The sequence below is a fragment of the Lycorma delicatula genome, chromosome 5 (genome assembly GCF_047948215.1).
Source record: "Lycorma delicatula isolate Av1 chromosome 5, ASM4794821v1, whole genome shotgun sequence".
In the NCBI taxonomy this organism is placed as follows: Eukaryota; Metazoa; Arthropoda; class Insecta; order Hemiptera; family Fulgoridae; genus Lycorma; species Lycorma delicatula.
The window spans coordinates 55,220,688-55,243,814 of NC_134459.1; the positions used below are offsets into that span (position 1 = coordinate 55,220,688).

General features: G+C 32.0%; 1 long non-coding RNA gene across 1 annotated transcript in view; it reads right to left on the bottom strand.

Annotated features, from left to right (window-relative positions):
- Positions 1-23,127, bottom strand: part of LOC142324579 (uncharacterized) — a 226,634-nt gene that overhangs the window by 200,873 nt on the left and 2,634 nt on the right. The window contains exon 2 of the long non-coding RNA XR_012756333.1: positions 8,849-8,897. This is a non-coding gene — a long non-coding RNA (uncharacterized LOC142324579). The remainder of the gene's footprint in view (positions 1-8,848; positions 8,898-23,127) is intronic.

Here is a 23,127-nt window from a genome sequence, read left to right on the forward strand (position 1 = left end):
TATGAATTATTATATTCAAAGCAGAATCTGATATATTTCATAAAAATGATAGACAAAATTAGTTTTTAATCACATTTTTATTGATATATCCTTTGTTTTTCAAATCTTCAGTATGTGGTTAATAAAATATTTTAGAAAAGGTTTTCTACCATTAAATAACAAAAAAACATTATTTTCTAAAATAAAATTGAATATACACAATCATTTATTACTTTCAATTTTCTGACTTAGAAATATTCAGGTAATTTTACATTTCACATTATTTTGTATGTTTTAATATACTTCTGCTGCTTCAAAAATAAAAAAAAATTGTACTTGTGTAGGCAAGTCAAATTACATTATGCTTTAATCGTTTACTTTCTATTAATTAGATCTTTTACAAAATTTTAAATTAATTTTGTGTAATACATGGTGAAAGTTTTCTAAAATGATTTAAACAAACAAAAAATGAATGACACCTTTTGACAGTTTGTTTATTATTTTCACTTTAGATGGCCTTCAACAGATAAATTTTAAAAAAGAAAATTGGAATGAATAAAATTTTAAGCTGAATGTAGAATTTATTTACCTTATTTTAACATTAAAATGCATTCATGCATCTGTACATAAAAACACAGACTTAAGAAGGAAAGGCAAAGCTTCAAAATAAAAGTCATTTTATAAAAAAATAAATGTGATGGGACTAAGATGAGAGAGGTTTTCAACAAACGAGGCTTAGAGTGACCTTTCTTCATAATATTTGCTTTTACTTTTCCCTTTTTACAACCATAAGGAAATCACTGCTCTTTTTTTAATGAAAAAAAATACAGAGATGAATTTTTTGTTTAAAGAACAGAGTTAGTGGTGGTGGTGGTGATATTCAAGAAGAGGGTTGGAGTTAAAAACTCTACTCAAACACACAAAAACACACACACACATGACCTTTTATAAAGGATAAAAAAGGAGAGAAAGAGTAAGATGATGGTGGAAGTAGCAGGGATCATTTTCATCCTGACATGAATGGCTTCCTTGTTTTACTGTATGAGTTGTTATTACCCCCTCATCTTAAGTCATCACACCACTCATTCAAACCATTACAATGCAAACAACCACCATACAGTTAATGACCCTTGCTTTTTTAATACTCCATCTTTTAGGTTTTTCTTAACGTTCAAATTATTTTAAAATACTAACACTTTTTTTGAAAGGAATACCTGCCTATAGAAGTGTCAGTAATAAGTATTGATTATACGTGTGAACATATTAGATATATTTTTACTAAAATTAATTGATAGTGGCATGTATCAATAACATTACCAATAAATTATTATAACAGTTTCTGTTTGATACTAGAGAACATAGAATCAATAACATAATCAAATGTTATTAATTAGATTTCCTTTTGGTGGTCAAATGACTAATGCATTTTAGTTTTCAGAATTTAATAAAAGGCACTATCTCAGGAATGTCTGTCCTATTCAACTAGTAGAAACAAGTTGCCAATCAATAATTTGGGTTACAGACTTTATAAATATCAGATAATTAAAATTTTCATTTCAAATTTAATAAATTGTTTCTTAGGTACCATTACAAAAACAATAAGATTTTAAACAACCTGTTACAGAATTAACACACTAATCGATTCTGTAAGTGGTACAACCATTACCATGAATAGTCGGTATCCCATGCCAAACAATTGTGAAATTGTTTCCCACTACCTTCTTCACCAAGCTAAATATCCTGTTGCATATTAGCAAGAAAACTCTAGCAAAATTTAACTGATATTTATCCCTGCACTCTGTTTACCACATAAACTGGCTGTAAATTAAACATCATTACTCTCACAGAAAGCAACTCTTCACTAGAGCCATCTGAATCTCAGAAGTATTACATACATCACAGCTATAATGAAGAGTCAAAAGGCAATAAAATAAATTAAAGTAAATCTTCTGTGGGAAACAATACATTTATAACAAACACTCTCCAGTCAGTGAGGTAAATAATTTATTGTTTACATCAATCTTATTCTGAATTAAATTAGAATTGCAAAGAAACGATAAAAACAAAAAATAGAGAACAAACTATAAGGAAAATTGAGTAAATTTAAGGAAATTTTATATATTTAAAAATTAATGTTGGCTATATAGATTGTTTATTATTTGTGTGAGTATGTGTGTGTGTGTGTGTGTGTGTGTGTGTGTGTGTGTGTGTGTGTGTGTGTGTGTGTGTGTGTGTGTGTGTGTGTGTGTGTGTGTGTGTGTGTGTGTGTGTGTGTGTGTGTGTGTGTGTGTGTGTGTGTGTGTGCGTGTGTGTGTGTGTGTGTGTGTGTGTGTGCGCGCGCGTGCATGCGTGCACAAACATGGTTCTTTGAATTATACATCAATATTCCTCATGGATTTGAACTAATTATTTTCTTTTAATTGGGAGAAAATCCACTCAGGAGTCTAACTTCAGACCAGATATACTTGAAACGTTCATGTTACATTAATTCTCAAGCCTGTTGGCTTGTTCAGAATGCATTTTTTAATTACACTAATTTTAGGTTCTTAGCTGTATACCAGAGAAAATTTATATTGCATATACTTACATACCAATCATTATATAGTTTTGCTTAACTTTATGATGATAAGACAACATATACACAATAAAAACGTTGTATTAAAAAAAGCAGAAATGAAACGTACACAATGCTTACTCAGTATTCAAAATTAATTTTTATGTAGCCTCAATCATCTCCTAACCCAAGCATTTCTCTTCTACATCACAATAATTTTATAACATAACTTACAATAACATTCAATTTTTTTTTAACTGTTGATTACATAAAACAGATTTAATGTGTAATAAATAATAGCCAATCATTTTCTTCAGTTAAATTTTTATTACACTGACCCAAAAAATAATGAATTTATTGTCTTCGATCTGTGCTGTCAAAACATCACTAACACAAAGAGGTTTCATAAATATTATATAGAACCGTGTAATGTTGTTTTCTACATTAACCTATTAAAATTAAATTTTGTTTTCATTCCGCCAAAATTATTCTCTAATTCATACAATATGGGAGGAGTAAATCTATTTTCAATGCAACAGATTTTAAGACAGAAAATTACTGATAAGAGAGAATTCAAAATTAATTATAAACCTAGGCATTTGCAATTTGAACACCTCTTTGTCTTCAATAATATATTTCTGTGAAATCAACAAAAACACTGAAAATTTAACAGTAATTAAAGTAACACGCCTGCCAAATTTTCTATAATATGTTTATGTATTACGACCTGTAGATAATTATACAATTATTTTGTATGCAAATTAATTTTTATTAAACTATGCAAAATTAAAATTTTTTAGAACTTGATTTTAATTAACGTGGTTTTCTTATTGTCTTTTTCATTGAGCATAATGTATTACTGAAGATCAGTATGTCAAGTTCACCTAAATACATGCAATATTCAACCCTATAAGAACACCTTAACTCTGTTCACAACCAGGGATTGGTCGTGTAGTGAACATCATAACTCTTTGAGAAAATACTCCTCTTGTACGCTAACTATTGTACTTCTTATGTGCCTTGCAATCATAATGAAGCCTTTAATATGTGTAAACAAAAAATTTATGTAACCCTTTTTTGTGAAGAAGAAAAACAAAAAGGAAAGTTCACCAACTTTAAATGAAATTGTTTGATCTACTACTACATCTATTAATTTCTATTCTTAATTTACATTTAATTTTTTTTGTTGAATTTATATTTATACTACTTATGACTAATTGTAGAATTTTCTTCAAAGTAATGAGGTATTTAAGTATTATTTATATTTAGAAGTAATAGACTAATTACTTTATTCTAATATTATTAGTTATTTTAGTTTTAGTTTAGTTTTATGATAAGTTGAATTTTATAATATATGAGAAAAGCATGACAGGAATTTGAAGCCAGAAATTTTTGGATGAAAGGCAATGCTGCTACTATATCAAGAGGTCAGAGAGTGGTAAAAATATCATATCATTTTTTGAGTGAACTTAATTTATTTATAATATAAACACTAAGTACAACCAGTTTATTTTTGTTTAATGTTTTGTGTACTTTTCAACATATTATACTTTTCTACTTATGCACTTAATACACTTTTAAAGATATTTGTGATATATCATTGTACATTATTCATAACCTCCAAACCTCCAACTGGCCGTTAGCTAGGAAGTAGCACAAATCCTAATCAATCCAAGCTCACATCATCTGACTCCAATCCAGAGCCTCATATCAGAAGAGGACCTAGCACCTCTGAATTAGGAAGGGATTCCTATTCCTCATTGTGTATCCTACAAGCAGTTTAAAGTGTAAAAGAAACAGCAAGAAGGCAAATCATTATATGAGAAAAGAGCCTTAATTTTGCATGCTAACTGTAATCCCCTACAGATTCTTTTACACCAAAACATGTATTACATATAACTAAATAAATGTATTAATAGGGATTATTTTACTACTGAAACAATTTTTACTACATTAAGAATTTAGATAATCCACATAATTCTATATGCTAAACTGCATTTTAAAAAATCAGCTTCAAATGAAAATGTACAAAAACTAGTGTTAAGAATGTGTTAAGACTAAAGTTGTCAATGGAAAAACTAAATGCAAACAGTCTTAGCGGGAAAATCCAGTAAACAATGGTTGGTACACAAATTTATATAATTTCACAGCCAACCTTATGTAAATTACTACAACTCACCTTAATAGCTATATATAATCATGTATATTTGTTCTAATAACATTCTGTGTTTACTAAAAACCTTAGTATATTATTTAGTAATGTGTTTTAATCTACTGTTTTAAAAGAGGATATCTGGTATTTTTTCCTTTAGAAACAACTCATGAAATAAAAATGGATCTAACAAGTTTTAAATATCTAATAATATGTAACTTAAGTATTTCATATTTAAAATCAAAATCAACTGAATGAAATTTTTACTTTTTTTAATGAAGTGATTTAATAAATCTTGGAAACTATTATTAAACAATATAGGCATATACAATAATTTGCTGATATTTTATATTTTTATTTTAAAAGCTTTTCAATAGAATTACAATTTATATTGTATTTTATGACAAAAAATAATATAGTATTATAAAATATCAGCGATTTGAATTCGATTATTATTTTACTTTTGACATATATAATAATTTAGTTAAGATTCAGTAACAATTTATTACAAAGACTACAATGTATTTTTACATATGCACACACATAAGTAAAATATTTCAGTACTCAATATGTGGTTGGTATACATATACCAACCACTTATGCATTTGTATATTCAAATGTGCATTTGTTTGTGTTTGTAATCATTACCATCCTGTTTCCCATTACATTACTGATCCCCATTTCTGAATAGTGATTAGTTCAGTAATCTATAGATTATTCAAGAGTTATACTAATCATATGACACTCTGTAAATTATATATGTCATATCCAAGCAAGTAAATTAATTTCTACTTTAGTTACTTTTTATATAGGAACAATGTCAGTTGCTTCCAAGATCTAAGAAGTTACATATATAAAATACTTAACTTGGTTAGTAATAAAAAATTTTGGAAATTTTAATCAAGATTTAATCAAAATTATATCAAATATGAGTTAGCATATACAGATAAATTAACAAATATCATCTTCGGGAAAGAATTTTTAAAAAGTCAATTTTCAGAGTTAATTATAAGTTAAATGAAAAATGTAGCATCAGAGTCTCACATTGCTTATAAAAGTAAAAGTCCTTTGAAGACTTGATAAACTTTATCATATTTTTATTTTACTAGAAAAAAATTACTAATTAGGTATGTTTCTCCTCTCTAAAAGAACTAGAAAATCTAAGAAATGCCAATTAGGTCAGATTTCATAAAGGGAAAATCCTGAAATTCACCTTCCTAAGCAGAGAGCGGACAATGATTATAGCGGGCAAGTGGCTAATGAATGAAGGGAGTGAACAGCTTCCAGGAAAAGAGCTCTACCCTTACAAGTGAGCCTTTACTGAGAGTGTGGAATGAGTGATAAGGGTTTGGGGCACTCTATTGCCCCGGGGGTGAGAAATCAGCCCTAAAAGAAGAAGAAACTTCTATAGGAAGTCAAGAACCTTGGGATACAAAAAGCAATGGAATATCACTGTATTACGTTTTCCTAGTCAGTCATCATGGTAATGTCTTCTTTTGTTAAATATTCTGGAGATAAAATGACTCCCAATCTGGATCTCTAAAGAAAGCAAAAATGCTACAAAAAAGACAAAACAATGAGAAAAGGTGCATGGAATGTGAGAATATTATTGTCTCTGGTAATTTGGAAATTTTGAAGAGAGAGATAAAAATAAATAAAATGGATATGTAGGAATACGCGAGGTTAGATGGGAGGGAACAGGAGAGCTGAGAAGTGGTGAAATTACCTTATTTTACTTCGGAATTGAAAGAAGAAAAAATTAAATAAGATAACTGTAAAAAAGTAGTGTAGCAAGAAGAGTACAAAAAATAATTTTTCTGGATGATAGAGTAATGGCTTTAAGGATTGCAATGCTGCCAAAAGATCTTTATTTATTTCTTTTTCCTGTTTAGCCTTCAGGAATTACCATTCAGGTATTACTTCTGAAGATGAATGAGGATGATATGTATGAGTGTAAATGAAGTGTAGCCTTGTAAAGTCTGTTCGACCATTCTTGTGATATGTGGTTAATTAAATTCCAACCACCAAAGAACACCGGTATCCACGATCTAGAATTCAAGTCCGTATAAAAACAACTGACTTTACTAGGACATGAATGCTGAAACTCTTCTTCCAAATCAGCTGATTTGGGAAGACCCGTTCACCACTGGATCAATCCGATGAGTGGTCTTCCATTGTCTCCCTCAAACGGAGGCAACCCAAAGGACACCTTCGCTGGGACTCGGTTCTTCAAGTGCCTGTCTCTAACAAGCGCGGCCGCACCTGCCGGGACTCGATCTTACCAGCTCCGGGGCACCCCATGACTCATCACCGACGGCCACTCACACGACAGACGCCGACTCCACAAGGAGCTATCCAGCACCCTATCGCTACCCCACTCTTCACGGTACCGAAATAAACCAGAATTCCCCCAAACAGGAGAAACCAGAAAGCCAAACATTAAACAGAAACCACTCTCCACAGCCTGTAGACAGCAGGACAGCAACTCACCCGCGAGCAGCACACTCATCTGTCCGATGATCCGCTTTCCCACAAATAACGAATACCCGCGGGTTCCCGCAATTAGCCCACTGATGACCAGGCTGTCCGCAATTGTAACACGACGCCGAGCGATCACTCCTATGACAAGTCGAGGACATGTGGCCCGGGCCCCTACAGCGATAACACCTACCATCAGGATCCCTCACGGAAACCCGACAATTCACCCAGCTGATCCTAACCGGTGTTCAATCAGCTTCCTCGCAACACCGTACGTAGTCACAATTGTGGCGTTCAGTGTCGCCCCATAAGCCGGACGAACTGATGACACTCAAAAATCAGCTGTCTCACCAACCACCCTGCGTATAGCCTCAGTAGTAATCACCTCCTCAGTCGAGGTACATTCAATATCACGCAGGTGTACCACCGACCTGCGACCACCTCTCGTCTCCATGTCGACATACAAGTCCTTGGCCTTATCCTGAAAAACTGCCTTCAACGCAATCGCCTTATCAGGGCCTTCAACTCGAATACGACAATCTCCAGCAGGCACCTGTTTTACCGACAGCGCAATACCCACTTCCTCCTTCGCTACTGTCTCCGTAACAGTCTTGAGCAACTCGGCGTAAGAGCTCGCAACCATCTTAATCTCAACAGTACCGCTGTCAATAACTGCCGGGGTAGGATGCCGTGAATCTAGCTCCACGTTTCCATGTTTATCACCAAAGGCCTGGAGCAACACCACCCCAACCGGGGACCCCATCGTCCAAAAACAAACACCTACCTTCCAGGCAGCAGCCAAAAAGAAAAACAGCGGATGTGGAGTCTCGCTGCATATCCGTCGTAGAGACGTCAAAATCACCCCCAATGTGGCGCGGACATCCATCGAGGAATCATAAAATAAACAAAACCGCCAATCAACAGAAAGATCGGTGACTCCCTAAAATGCGGGAAGTGTCCTCCAACACATCCTCGGGCTGAGGCTCAGGTAGTCACAACACATATTCTTGAGGATAAGGCTCTGATAAGTCTATAAAACGACAAGTAGAGGCCTTCACACCCGAAGTATCTTCCACACGGACAAGTGTCCTCATGACTCCACTTGGCCAGGGCCTAGTTACTACCTCAATCAGTTCCTCATCAGTCACATCTCACTCCAGCACACGGCGAATATGATGATATTCCACTGGAGTCTGTGTGGACGCCACCCGCGAATCCACCTCCGTATATGTACCTGCATTCACCGCATCAGGCACAGCATCAATAACGTCGGAAATTGGGAAAATTTTTAATCATTGTTCAACATTTTTTTACCTTTCTTCACACTTTTAAGGTAAGATTTCAGAAAACCTAGAAATTATTTTTTTAGATATTCATATGGACATTACACACACCCTAAAATCAAGTTGATATCTACATCTATTACTGAAAAATTCAAAAAATCTCATTGTTACTTCATTTTAACCCCGGAATTTCAAAAGGTCCTTTTTTACTGTACACTTACACCGTAAGAAGAAGTGTACACAAATTTTCATCAATTTATTTCCAGTAGTTTTTGCTGGGCTTTGATTATGAATGTTTAACGACCTGTTCCTTATTTATATACATGTTATGTATTCCGTAAATATTTATATATACTTTACTTAGTTGTGAATAGTACAAGTCAAAAGAAAAAGGATACTCACACTAAGTAAACACTCCATCTGCAATGGCCGCCACTAACTCTTCCACAACCTTTATATAAAACAGACAGAAGGTGAGATTATTCTAGAAAAAAAAAAATTAAACATAAATTAAGAATAGAAAATTTAAGATAAAAACATATAATTTGTAAACCAACTACAAAAATTTTCTTCTCTTGTAAAAACCTACACGGTTAATTATTTAATTTCATATCGCAGCTGATAATGTAAGTTTCCTAGCTACTAATATTCCTGTCAATTACGGACAATTTTTAACGCTTTCTATTTTAATAAATTTATTATGACGAAGTTTCTTACTAATATTCGGTCACGATTGGTTTCTCTGATGTATAATTTTCACAAATGATCAATATTAAAGTTCAATATTAAGTTTTTAATCAAAACCTTAAAATGTACTTTTAATTCTAATTAAATTATATTTAATTAATTTATTTTGATAATGAAAAATAAAGTTGTGTGCACACCAGATTTATAAATCAACGTATATAACTAACATTTTTTTACGTGTTATTTCCGAGCTGAAAATGTTAAATATTACTATTTATTTGTTGAATAAAGTAAGGCAGAGTTAGTAAGGTTATTTTCTTCAATGTGTACACGAGATACGTTTTAGGCTTTAAATGGTGAGTTATGCAGCTGCATATGGTGGTAGCTGGTAGGATAAAATGGAATATTAGATTTCAAAAATAACTGAGAAAATATTGGAAACAAATTGTTCTCAGATCGCAGACCCGGGTCTTCTTTTTAAGTCATATATATACATATATTTACTAATACATTGTGAGAATGTTGGGAAATATGAGAGAAAGTAAAAGTGGAGAAGTAGAGGAGCTGAAAGAGATGAAAGAAAAAGGTGTTAGTGAATGAGTGAGAAACAGGAAAGGGCAAATAAGTAGGATCAAGGGGCAAAGTTAAAGTACCTCGTAAAGATCGAAAGGGAGAAAATTAGGTGGAGGCGAATTTTGCGGATGGAACGATGTATTTGTGTGTGTGTGTGTGTTTGTATTTGAGTTCGTGAAGGATACAGGATAGTAGCACTAAAATTCCTTCCACCACCACCAAAACACCATTTATACAAGATATATACCGAATTGCGTTGCCAGAAAAGTATATCGACACTGCAATATTTGAATATCCCTATTTTTTCTCACAACTTCTTTTTTCGACTTTACCCTACGAACTTACTATAACTAACACACAAAATAAACTGTAAAATATTTCCAAAATTATATTGGGTTTTGTTGGTAATGTAAACGTAAATTACAATTTAACCGTTAATGGAAAACCATTCTTATGTTTTATTATAAAGTAATATTTGAGCGTCTGTGTGTATGTTTGCGTTCATCCGTGTATATGTGTGCACGAGAGAGAGATAGAGTGAGCGAGAGTGCGCGCGTATGCGCGAGCTCGTGTATATATATATATATACATACACATAAATTTGTATTTGTTTATTAATTATCATGAATTCATGTAACCAGTAAACACTAAGATTGTTCTTTCATTAATCGTTTTAATTTTATTCGAAATAAATTACTTCTGAGTAGTTAACCAATAAAAAATTTTAACGTGATACACAGTAACTACAAATTCCTTCTACTTTGTCAATTAGCTATTGCTAATCAATTTACTGTTAATGCTCTAATGTTATTTACCAGTAAATAATAATACTATTATATATTAAGACAAATTGGATAAACACAATTTTCTATTTATTTGTAAATGATAATAGTATTAAAGTTTTAAAAATCTATTATAACGAATTTAATAAAGTTTATAAAAAACTTATTATTGCTAATAAATATTACCCAAATTTGAAAGCAAATTATTAGAACGTAAATCCAAGGATCGAAGTTTTAATACATCCAAGATCAGTTAAATTGTGTAACATAGAAGATTATTTCCTTTCAGTTACTACATAAGTTTTACTTTTATTTTTCAACCGATTAATAAATTAAACAAAGTAAAGCAGATGTACTAGTCGTGTTGTATTTTTTTGTAATTTTATGTAAAATGAAAAGTAGCTCTGAATTTCTCTTTGATTCATTCAAACGATAAAAAAATGTTCAGATAAATCTTTTCATATAAATCAGCATCCTTGTGTATAAGTTGTGTCTACCGATGTTCGCTGAAAACACAAGAATCGTTTGCCCGATCCAAATGATCGGTCAAATGTATTACACAATAGTATAAGATACTATTGTTGTCATTAACATTTGAGAATGGATTCAATGTAAATTTATTCGCATATCCTAATTTCATTTTTAGATATGTAATAATGCTTAAAATGGATGTGTAAAGAATTTTACAACATAATTTTTGATATATTAATATTTTGCTCTCATACTACACACATCATATTCTGCAAAAGATCATATGGTTCGTGTAAAAAAAAATCTGATGTGGTCATCACATGACTTCCTTGTACGTCTATTAAATTACATTTATTAAATTACACATTTTTTTGAAATAAAGTACATATAATTTTATTTCATTAATAACTTCCGATATTTTTTCACATTTTTTTATTATTGAATTATTATTTATCGTAAATTTTGTTTTACAGAGGCAGATAATTATTAATAAAATCAATATATATAAATTAAAACAAAAGGAGATGAAGTCAGATTTGAACCGATGTGCCTTCCCCTTATAAGATCCAAATATTTCATTAATTAAAATTTAATTTGACTATAATTCTGGAACCAATGAAAATAAGTATCACTTATGATATATCGTTGAAGAGCTCTCAATGAGGGCTTGTCACTGCAGAAAAAGTCAAAAATCCAATTTTTTTTTGATTTTAGACTTTTTTGGACACTTTTGTTTCAGTCGATTGCAATCAAAAAGGGAGGTGCACAACTAGATGTTACAACAGTCCTTAATCCAAAATTTCAACATCCTATGGCTAATCGTTTTTGAATTATGCGAGATACATACATACATATGTACGTACAGACGTCACGCAGATACTAGTCAAAATGGATGGTCAAAATGGATATTTCTGTTGAAATTTGGAAACTGAATTTTTTTGCAATCACAATACTTCCTTTAATTCGTACAAGAAAGTAAAAACGTCTGAAGTTTGTTCTGCTATTTCATTTAATGAAATCCAGTAATATCACTTATTTATTAGAAAAAACTGTTACACGATTGTCATAGGTAGGATTTACATAATTTTTTGTAACAAGTGCTATCAGTTTAATATATAGTTTAAACATAATATATAGTTATGTAAAAGAAAAGAAAAAGGGGGTTTACTTTTCTGTTTTCGTTGTGTAATGGGCTCAATTTTTACTATTTTTACGGGATTGCTCATGAATTATATATAACATACTTTAACAATACTTGAAAAATGAATTTATTTTAACCACAAAAGCAATTTATATAATAAAAATATTTGAAATTAGCAATATCCCCTATTTTTTACTTGAAATAATTATCATTTGACCCTCTCCATTAAGAAAAAAAATAAAAAATAAATAAATAGATTTTCGGTGTTTACTCACTCAAGATATTTTTAAAAAAATAGGAAAAACATTAAACTTATCCTTTTGATAGAATTTTTTTAATTTACATGCTCAATATGTACTTTAGAAAATTATGAGTACAACTACATTCAACTTTCATGGAAATATTTCTGTAATTTCAAAGGGAATTCTTCCCTCCACCTTAAAAGAATAAATTTTTTTGCGATTTACTCATTATGGTTGAATTTTAGTGAAGGACTTCATGTAACGGGTGAAAAACAAAAGCAAGTGAAATTTGAAAAAGTTTCTTATAATTTTTTTTTTTATTATTTGTCTCAGGATCACGTCGAAGGAATACCGAATATTTTAGATATTAGAATATATAGATAAATGAAATTTTTTTAAAAATTTTATAAGTATTCTTGTACTGATTTATTTATGGTAGCGCTAAGCATTTATAAATGAATTATAGTATGATTTTCTTTACATTATTTATAATGAAAAAACGTTAATTAAATTTAAATATTTGCGGAAAAGCCTTTGATTTAATTACAGAGCGTAGGGGGAAAACGTGCCTCAATAAACGAATTTAATCATTTTATAATAAACAGTATACTTATATACATAGATAACTGACGTGATATATTTTGTTTTTCAAGTTGTTCGTCATAAATGTCAACTGGTAAGTGGAAAAGTGTGTTTTGTGTGTGTTTGCGCGTCTGATGCCGGGAACGAGAGAAGAGTCTTCAAGGAAGTAAACTGCTCTAGACAGAGGCAGCCCAGGCATCACTCAAATAAAACTTTGTTATAGTTTGTTTTTATGTGAACAAGAAAGTTTATTTATACAATTACAGTTGCGTTCATATGTGTGTGTGTGTGTGTGTGTGTGTGTGTGTGTGTGTGTGTGTATGTATGTGTGTGTGTGTGTGTGTGTGTGTGTGTGTGTGTGTGTGTGTGTGTGTGTGCGTGTGTGTGTGTGTGTGTGTGTGTGTGTGTGTGTGTGTGTGTTTGTATTAGAAGGTAAGTTTAAACTTGTTTAAGAGTACGAGTGTAACAAAAAGTTGAAAAAATTCTAACAAATACAAGATAACGTAATTTTTAACAGAAAATTTCTTTTTATTTCAATGTCAAAATACATTTTTCACAGAAAAAATTATATAAATAAAATTTAAAAAATACAAGAATTTTGTAATAATTTATTATTTTACTGAGAGGTATGAAAATTAGTACTCTTATTAAGGAATATAAGGTAAAAAGAAATAGACATCTTTAGAAATGACACCCAAAAAATACTTTTGCTGGGTTGAAAAATTTTAAATAAATGTTTAGGAATACAAAATTGTATAAAGACAAATATTTTTGTTCCTAACATAATTTTTAAGATCAAAAAGAAAGTCATAATTTTATAAAATATGTCCTTTTAGATTAAGCCCTAAAAAAATTAAATAAACGATGGTTCTCTTATAATCCGGAAGAGAGATTACCTCAATATGAGCATCTCCTGAAGTTTTCCAACTTCCTTACCGTACCTAGATTATAGTTCATAACGGTAGCTAGTTCTATACTTTAGGACATTCTATTTCTTTGAGTTTATTTATCTGTGCGCAATTAATCAAGTTGTTTCCAATTACACATCCAAATATTTAAAAAAAAAAATGTTAACTATAAATTCTTGTAAAACAAATAACGATTTTTTTATGTTGGACATCAAAGTAAATTTTACGATTATACAGTAGATATCTACAAAACCGAATACAGAAGAAAATTAAACCATTTTTCATAACCCATCAAATAATTTAAAATGTTAGGTTATGCTAATAAATACATTTTTTTTATTGTTTTCTTTGAATAAACTTAACCTTTGACGCTATTAGCGACTACGGTGAAGTTGATTATTAACAAATTTGTCTTATCCTAGCCGGGAATCGAACCCCGTGATCTACGGTAAAGTAGGCAAGCTCACCTTTACCTGTGCCACCAAGACAGTCACAACGTAATTTTAATCGGAATAAATAAGTAAATAAATAAAATAAGAGTAATTATAAAATAAATTATCTTTTGCAGACACAATGCGTACTAATTTTTGAGTTGTTGTTCCCTTGACTAAGAACGGTCTACCAGGGATATCCTATTGAGATAAATAATAAATGATCGCGTTATATTTTTTTTAAATTGCTATAAAATGATGAGACAATTTTGTTTTATAATTTTTCCAAAAATATAAGTAAATCTATAAAAAGAAAAAGGGTACTTACGTATTAATGCCACCGCAGCTACAGCTTTATTTAAAAACAAAGTAGTCAATCGGATTTCGGTGGAAAATGGGCCGATATAGAGTTTAACATAAATAAATAAATATTTATTTTATAAATATAATTTAACCAAACTTAACCTACGCTCGTTTCGCTCGCTAACCTTGACTAATTAACACCGTAATTTTTGAGTATTTATTTAATAAATTCAGTAATTACAATATTTAAATAATCAAATTGCAATAATTACTGAATTTATTAAATAAATACTCAAAAACTTACGCTGTTAATTAGTCAAGGTTAGCGAGCGAGCGAGCGTAGGTTAAGTTTGGTTAAATTATATTTATAAAATAAATAAATATAAATAACCGTTTTGAATCTGTTTCGACCCATTTTCCTCCGAAATCCGATTGACTACTTTGTTTTTAAATTATGCTGTAGCTGCGGTGGCGTTAATACGTAAGTACCGAAAAAAGTTTGTAAAATCAGTGATATTAAAAAGTGCGTAGTAAATGTACTGTATGATTTTTAAAAATATTTTTATTTTATTTATATCTCTAATTAACGATGGCCTTCATATATATATATTTTTTTATAAACGTTGTCGGCTTAACCAGTGCATTTTTAACAATTACTAATCTCGATACCTTTTGTAGAAGATATTTCTGTGGTAGATAAACAAACTTTAAAGAAGTTGGTGGGAACATTTTCGTTAGTATGTGTACAGTGTAAAAGGAAGTAATTAATTTAAGAATTGATTTGAAAAACCCCTTAACCATTTTTCTGCTCTGTAAAAATAAACGTGTGTAAACCTAACGTAAAAAATAAATATATTCCCGTATATCAGACAACTTATTCACGGTAGTCGTCTTTTTACGATATCTTTTCTGCGTTTTCTCCTACGTTTATTCACCTTTTTCTTTTCTTTTTCTGTTTAGCCATCGGAACCAAAATTAGGATTACTTCAGAGGATGAATGAAGATGATGTGTATGAGTGTAAATGAAATGTAGTCTCAGGTCGACCATTTTTGAGATGTATAGTTAAATGAAACCCAACCACCAAAGAACACCGGTATCCACGAGTTCTTCACTTAGTACATTTCCCACTAATGGTTGTATTTCTAAGGAAAGTAGTGTTTGTAGGCTTACTCACATTTTACAGGTTTATAAAAATAAAAAAGTTTGAAAATTGAAAATTAAAAAAAAACTTTTTTAATAAATAAATAAAACCGACTTCCAAGCTATCAATTGTGAATAAAAAATAATTATTCTAAGTTTTGAAGATTTGTATCGCATCCATTTAACAACCAATATTAATTTTACACTCATAGATCTTTAAACTTTCATTAAAATGTATTTTTTATCTTTCCTTTAAAAATTTAAATACCAGTTTTTTTACGATAAATGATTTCTCAATAGTTTTTAAAACAAAAACAATCTTTTATTATTTTTTTCATGTAATTTTACAATGTTAAAGAGAGCAGACCAATATCTTACTAACATTTAAGAATGAAGTCATCGAAATCGGATGAATGATTGTGAGATTATTAAATTTTATAAAAAGCGCTTTATAAATACTAGAAAATAGACTATTTTTCTTATATATTAAAAGAAAAAACATGGAAAACAGTAGTGGCATGTAACACTCCTAAAGATAAGTAAAAAAATATCAGTATGAAGATTAAAAAAAAAATGACAATAAAAAAAGGTAGAAAATCAATTATTTGAAAAATTTAATTCTAAAACAATTAGTTAAAAGGTAAAGGCATAATTAAAAATTTAGTAAGATAAAGCTATTATTTATTCGCGAGATGCGAAAAGTTTAGATGGGAAGGCTTAGCTTTATCAGGCTGGTGAGTATCGATTTGTAAGACGGAGTACCTAGCTTTACCTGGATGGTCGTCATACTTCGTTTCCATCATCGGAAGAGAGACAAATATTACTGTAATAATAACAATAATAATAATTACAACTAAATAGATTTAAAAATAAAATTTTCGTTGAGTTTTATCACTCTCAGTTTGAAGTATTTCCTTAGAATAAAAAAAAAGTTTTCTGGAAACATTATTTCAAATTTTAGGAATGTTAATTTTTTATTTCACATTTCAGTAAATTTTCAAAAAATCAACACAGTTTTCTATTAAATTCAGTATGAATGTATGTGATCATTTTCTGTCACGAATTTTTGTCTTTATTTCGGATTCGACTTAAGCACCGTTAGAGGATTACAAAAATACACGAATGGTCGTCGCTTCGCGTTCACCTTAATAACAAAATTAAAACATTTGTAATAATTGTTACTTATTAAGATGTAAGCTATCAAGTTCGGTTCAGACGCACTAATCTAAGGTTTACTTTTTTCACTTAATTACTGTTGATTTTCGTTTTTATTTTTGGTTTCTTTTAATTTGCTTGGAATCATGAGCGACCCAGAACGGTCAGAGGGTGCAATTCGACCCGATGTTGACGGATTTTCTCCGGTAAAGGGGCGACGGTCTCCCAGGATGGGAGCTTCTCGTGTCTAGGTGCGGGAAGTCCTCTCCGACAGTAGTGGCTGTGAAAGCCTAGCGGAGATGGTAATAGGAGATTCAACGTGCAGATCGGTTGGTAACTAGGCGAAAAGAGACGAAGAGGGAAAAGCGTCGACTCGGCGACAGAAGAGAACAGCAGAGGGACGTTTCTGGCCTCTGTGGGTGCCTCGGGTAGTAGGGCCCTTGAGAGAGATTTCCCGTCCCTACAAATGAAGTTGGGTGGAAACGTTGAGGACGATAGACCGAGACTTTCGGTGACGGTGGGGAAACGCAAGCTGCGGTTTCCCCCCCCCCCCCAACATCTGAGAAGAAAAAATCCAAGGCAGGCAGTAGGAGTTTCCTGTGCTCCTGGGAAGACGCCTCCACTCTCGAACGTGGTTCTATTTCCCGCATAGAAGAGGGTCGACCAGGGGAACCGAAACCGGAGGGTGGTGCAGGTGCGGACCTTCGGAAACGGAAGAAGTTCTTGGCATTTAACACGGAAGTTTTATTCCGGTACGTCAAAAACTGAGCTTGTTCGCCAAAACGCGACCACTAAGCTGGAAATAAGGGAGTGCTCCCGCAATATGGAAGGTATAGTCCGTCCAAGCCAGAACATGGCTTGGACGAGGCTCATGGCTTGGATGAGGATCTAAGGCGGGCGATCGATGATAGGGCCACCGGGGCAGACCTCCAACGGCTAGTTTTGAGGGGCTGGCCTGAAGACGACTTCTAATCTTCTGCCCGGATAGAGCATGCTACAAAATTGGAAGAAGGTGTTGGATCCGTTTGGATTATTGATATGGCGGTTGGGGTCGACAACCCTCAAAAATGCTATGATGTTCCGCGGAAAAGAGGGCTCCGCGGATTCGGGACCTGGTTCGTGTGGGCAGACTGAGGTTGGGTCAGTTCCTTGTTGAGCAATCGACTATCCGCGATTTATCTGGCGGAGATGATGCGTGTAAGATAGATCTTGGAAGGACGGATTACGTTTTAGTAATCGATTCGACGGTTGGGGATCGTGGGATGGCCTCTGTCATCTGCAGATCAGTTCTCCAAGTGCTGAATGATGGACAGAGTCGACCAGTTTGTTTCTAGGGGCGCCTGGGCGGATCGGTCAGATTTTAAGGCACACCGTTGAGAATACTTGTAGGCGGATATGGAAGCGGAATTTTGTTCATTTGTTGCGTGAAGGGTGCAGTGTTGCCGGGTGAAACCGGGATCCTCTCCGTACTGAAGGGCCACGGGGGAGGATCTTCACCTCCGGGTGCGAGCCGATGGTGGTGCGGCCGAACATTTGAGCAGAGATATCGCTGAAAAAGTGGAGAGCGCTATTACAGCCCTAGCTGGAAGGGGTGGTAGGAGAGTCCACATCCTTAAAAAGGACGTGGACCTTCCTACTATGGAGGACAAGCTAATACGGTTGACGGGCTAATATGCAAGTACCCAATTTTTTAAATAAAGTATAAAATCCCTTTATGGCGGAAAATCTAACTTTTTAATGATTAAAAAAAAATAATTATGCCACATGACCGCCAAAACACGAAATAAATAAATTATATCATATTAGCGTATGTATGGTCCCAAGAGAGATTTATTAAAACCTTTTCAAACATTGCACCACCTGCAGATTTGAAAAAAAATGTTTAATTTGAAATTAGAAAAATGTGTAGTTATTTAATTGTAACAGATACTGAAAAGGAACCAACATCATAAGAGACTATAAATTATGATTAACATAGTATGTGAAATCAAACAGTAATACTCAAATATATTATTCAAATATGCAATCAGTAATACCTAAGTTAAGTAGAAGTTAGAGATAATAACTTTGTTAGGAATGAATTAATATTTGAGAGAACATTAATAATAATAATAATAATAGTAATGTTCGTTTGGGAAAGTCTTATTAGACTTTTCACTAATAACTGGATTTTACTAAAAGGTAGAAGACTTTCAATAAATTTTCCCACCATTGTTAAAGTAAAATTTATCTGCTTTTTTTATTCTTTAATTTATGAATGGTTAAATTATAAGAAATATTTTTTTTTAAAGGATATTGCTGTTCTATATATTTAAATATTTAAAAAAATCATCAAAAATATTATTGTTAACATTAAATTCGCATTCAAGTTTCGTTAAAATCGAAATCTCTGTTGTATCGTGATAAACAAAAAATTAACTTATAAAATTTTGAAAAGGGGAGTGATAATTAATTACAATTTTTTTTGTACAAAGTCTACTTTTACAATAATACTACTTTTTCTTAACAAAAGGTCACGAAGAGTAAATTACACGTGGAATAAATTTAAACCTTTTGTTTTAGTGGACCTCAAGAAAACATTTTTTAAATTTTAGGATTTTATAACAGGAATTCAATTTTTTTAATATTATTAGTATCCCCGTCGCGGCATCGCCAGCGCTATATGGTTAAATGCGTTTCCCGTCGCAGTAAGAAATGTTTAGCCGGTCATCGCTCGACCATTCCGTCTGGCCCGGAGGCTTGGCTCCCTGGACTCCCTATGTTCATTAAACTCGTGCTTGAGAGAATAATAATAATAAATAAAAATTAAAGTATATTCAATTTATAAAAAGATATCGTTTTTGGTCCTCTGATAGAGAAGCAGATATATTTGTTTTAAAAATGATGTTATTAATGTGCTCTTATAGATAGACCACATTTCTTTTTTTAAATATTTTACTATTTCAACTTGTTCTGTTTTAGGTTATATAGATTTTAGGTGTTTGGGAACTTTAATCCTTATAAAATGTGTAAATGATTTGATAATGAACCTAAAAAAACAAATTTCAGAGTTTGGTGGGTATGATGTGAAAAGGATTTTCCTACTATCATACTGTATATATATATATGTGTGTGTGTTTCACGTACATAGTTTATAAACTGGAAGTCAAATGTTACTGAGCGTGAAACGCGCAAAGTCGTGAAGTTCAAGGATGCATATTGATAAGACTTCTTTACAAGTAAGGTTTAATCAATTTAAAATATATTACAAAATTTTATAAAATACTTTATAAAATCATATAAACCTAAACTATTATAAAAATGGTGTTTAAAGTAAGGTAATATAAATCCCATTTCGTAAGTTTTCAGAAGAAAAAAACTTTTGAATTATGATCGAATATTTCAGATGTGTGCCATTATTTATTAATATATTTCGAACAAGGAAGAAACCTTTTCTCTTTATTTAACTTTATTATAAATAACTTTACGTTATGTTTTGCCAAATCTTTCGTCTTGTTTCCTGTGTTTAGTTTTATTTTACTACAGCATTTCACTAAATATTAATGTAAAACTAGACATTTAACGTAAATATTTTTAACTTAAAGCAGAACCTAGTTATTTACGCGTATATGGTGGCTCCTGTGTTGTCAGCTTATCTTAAAAGTAAATATCGATCTAACAAACAGATTACGTAAAAGTAAATTGAATACAAATTTTGAATTACGTTTATATCATGTAAAGAATCTAAAACGAAGAAAAGTTTTTTCAAGGAATTCGTTTCAGTTTTAAGTCCCTCAAATTAAAAAAAAAAATTAATGAAATTTTTTGTGAGAAAGTAATAAAAAAAAAAAAAATTATAGAAAATGCTAGTAAATTTATAAGAAGCTATGATAAATTTCTCTTTTCTTTTAAATTTCTATTATTTTTTAAACTCATCAAATTTACAAACTGATTTTTTTATATCTGCTTTGACGTTTAATTATTTTTAATTTAAAATTAATTTTTTGTTACCTGACCAATTAAATTTTCCTTAAAAACATGGTTTTTATCCAAAGGGGAACACTCGCCTTAATTTTTCATATAGGAAAATAACCGTTTATACTCTTTCGGAATTTTCTCTCCAAAATTACGCTATTTTTTATTTGAACGATATGTGACGAATCATATGTATATTAAACTCACTCTATGAATCATGAGACCTTGCTGTTGGTGAGGGGGCTTGAGTGCTCAGTGATACAGAGTAGCTGGACCGAAGGCGCAACCATATCGGAGAGGTATCTGTTGAGAGCCAGACTAAGGAATGATTCCTGAAAGAGGGCAGCAGCTCTTTCAGTAGTTGTTAAGGGCGTAGGTCAGGATGACTTAAACGGACATATCAACATTACTCAGTCCTCTGAGTACTGCGCAGCTGAAAGCAATGGAAAACTACAGTTGCTTTTTTTTTTCCAAGAAAATGTAGCTCTCTGCATTTTCATATAGCAATGATGGAGGCGCCTTCATTGGTAAAATATTCCGGAGGTAAACTAGTCCCCCGTTCGGATCTCCAGGTGGGGATTACTAAGGAAAGGGTCACCAGAAAATTCAAAAATAACATTCTACAAGTTGGAGCGTGGAATGTTAGAAGTTTTAAAAAGGTTGGTAGGTTAGAAAATTTAAAGAGGGAAATGGTTAGGATAACTGTAGATGTAGTGGGAATTAGTGAGCTTCGGTGGGAAGAGGAAAACGACTTTTGGTCAGGTGATTTTAGAATAATTAACTCAGCTTCACAGATAGTGAAGAGAGTAGAGTATTTCAAAATGCATAGCAATAAAATCATTGTAATAAGGATAAAATCAAAACCTAAACCGACAACGATTGTTAACGTCTATATGCCTACAAGCGCCCATGATGATGATGAGGTAGAGTGTGTATACGAAGAAATTAATGAAGCAATTAAACACATAAAAGGAGATGAAAATTTAATAATAATTGGAGATTGGAATGCAAGCAATGGAAAAGGCAAGGAAGAAAATACAGTGGGTGAATACGGACTGGGCAAAAGGAATGAAAGAGGGGACTGACTTACAGAGTTTTGCACGAAGTATAATTTAGTAATTGCCAACACCCAGTTTAAAAATTATAATAAAAGAATATACACATGGAAAAAGTCAGGCAATACTGTAAGGTATCAGATAGATTATATCATAGTTAAGCAAAGATTTAGAAATCAACTCGTTGACTGCAAAATTTACCCTGAAGCAGACATTGATAGCGACCATAATTTAGTGATAATGAAATGTAGATTGAGGTTTAAAAGCCTGAAGAAAAGGTGTCAGATGAATCGGTGGAAGGAGGTAAAGAAAATTTTTGAGAAGGACATCGCAAGAGGTCTAAGTACAAAGATAAGGTAGAAAATGTATAAGAAGAAAGGGAGAATGTTAAAAAGGAAATTCTTAAATCAAACTTAGACAGAACAAAGAGAACTGGTAGAAAAACTTGGGTTTCAGACGATATATTGCAGCTGATGGATGAATGTAGAAAATATAAGAATACTAGTGATGAAGAAAGTAAAAGGAACTATCAACGATTAAGAAATACTATAAACAGGAAGTGCAAACTAGTGAAAGAAGAGTGGATTAAAGAAAAGTGTTCAGAAGTGGAAAGAGAAATGAACATTGGTAAAATCGATGGAGCATACAGGAAAGTTAAGGAAATTTTGGGGTACATAAATTAAAATCCAATAATCTGTTAAACAAAGATGGTACACTGATTTATAATACGAAAGGTAAAGTCAATAGGTAGATGGAATATATTGAAGAGTTATACGGAGGAAATGAATTAGAAAATGGTGTTATAGAGGAAGAAGAGGAAGTTGAAGAGGATGAAATGGAAGAAACAATACTGAGATCTGAATTTAAGAGAGCATTAAAAGATTTGAATGGCAGAAAGGCTCCTGGAATAGATGGAATACCTATAGAATTACTGCACAGTGCAGGTGAGGAAGCGATTGATAGATTACACATGCTGGTGTGTAATCTCCATATGGAAAAGAGGAAATTCCATCAAATTCCATGGTGTGTAATCTATTATGGAAAAGAGGAAGTTCCATCAGACTTCAAAAAAAGTGTTATAGTCATGATATCACAGAAAGGAGGAGCAGATAAATGTGAAGAATACAGAACAATTAGCTTAACTAGTCATGCATCAAAAATCTTAATTAGAATTCTGTACAGAAGAATTGAGAGGAGAATGAAAGAAGTGCTAGGAGAAGACCAATTTGGTTTCAGGAAAAGTATAGGGACAAGAG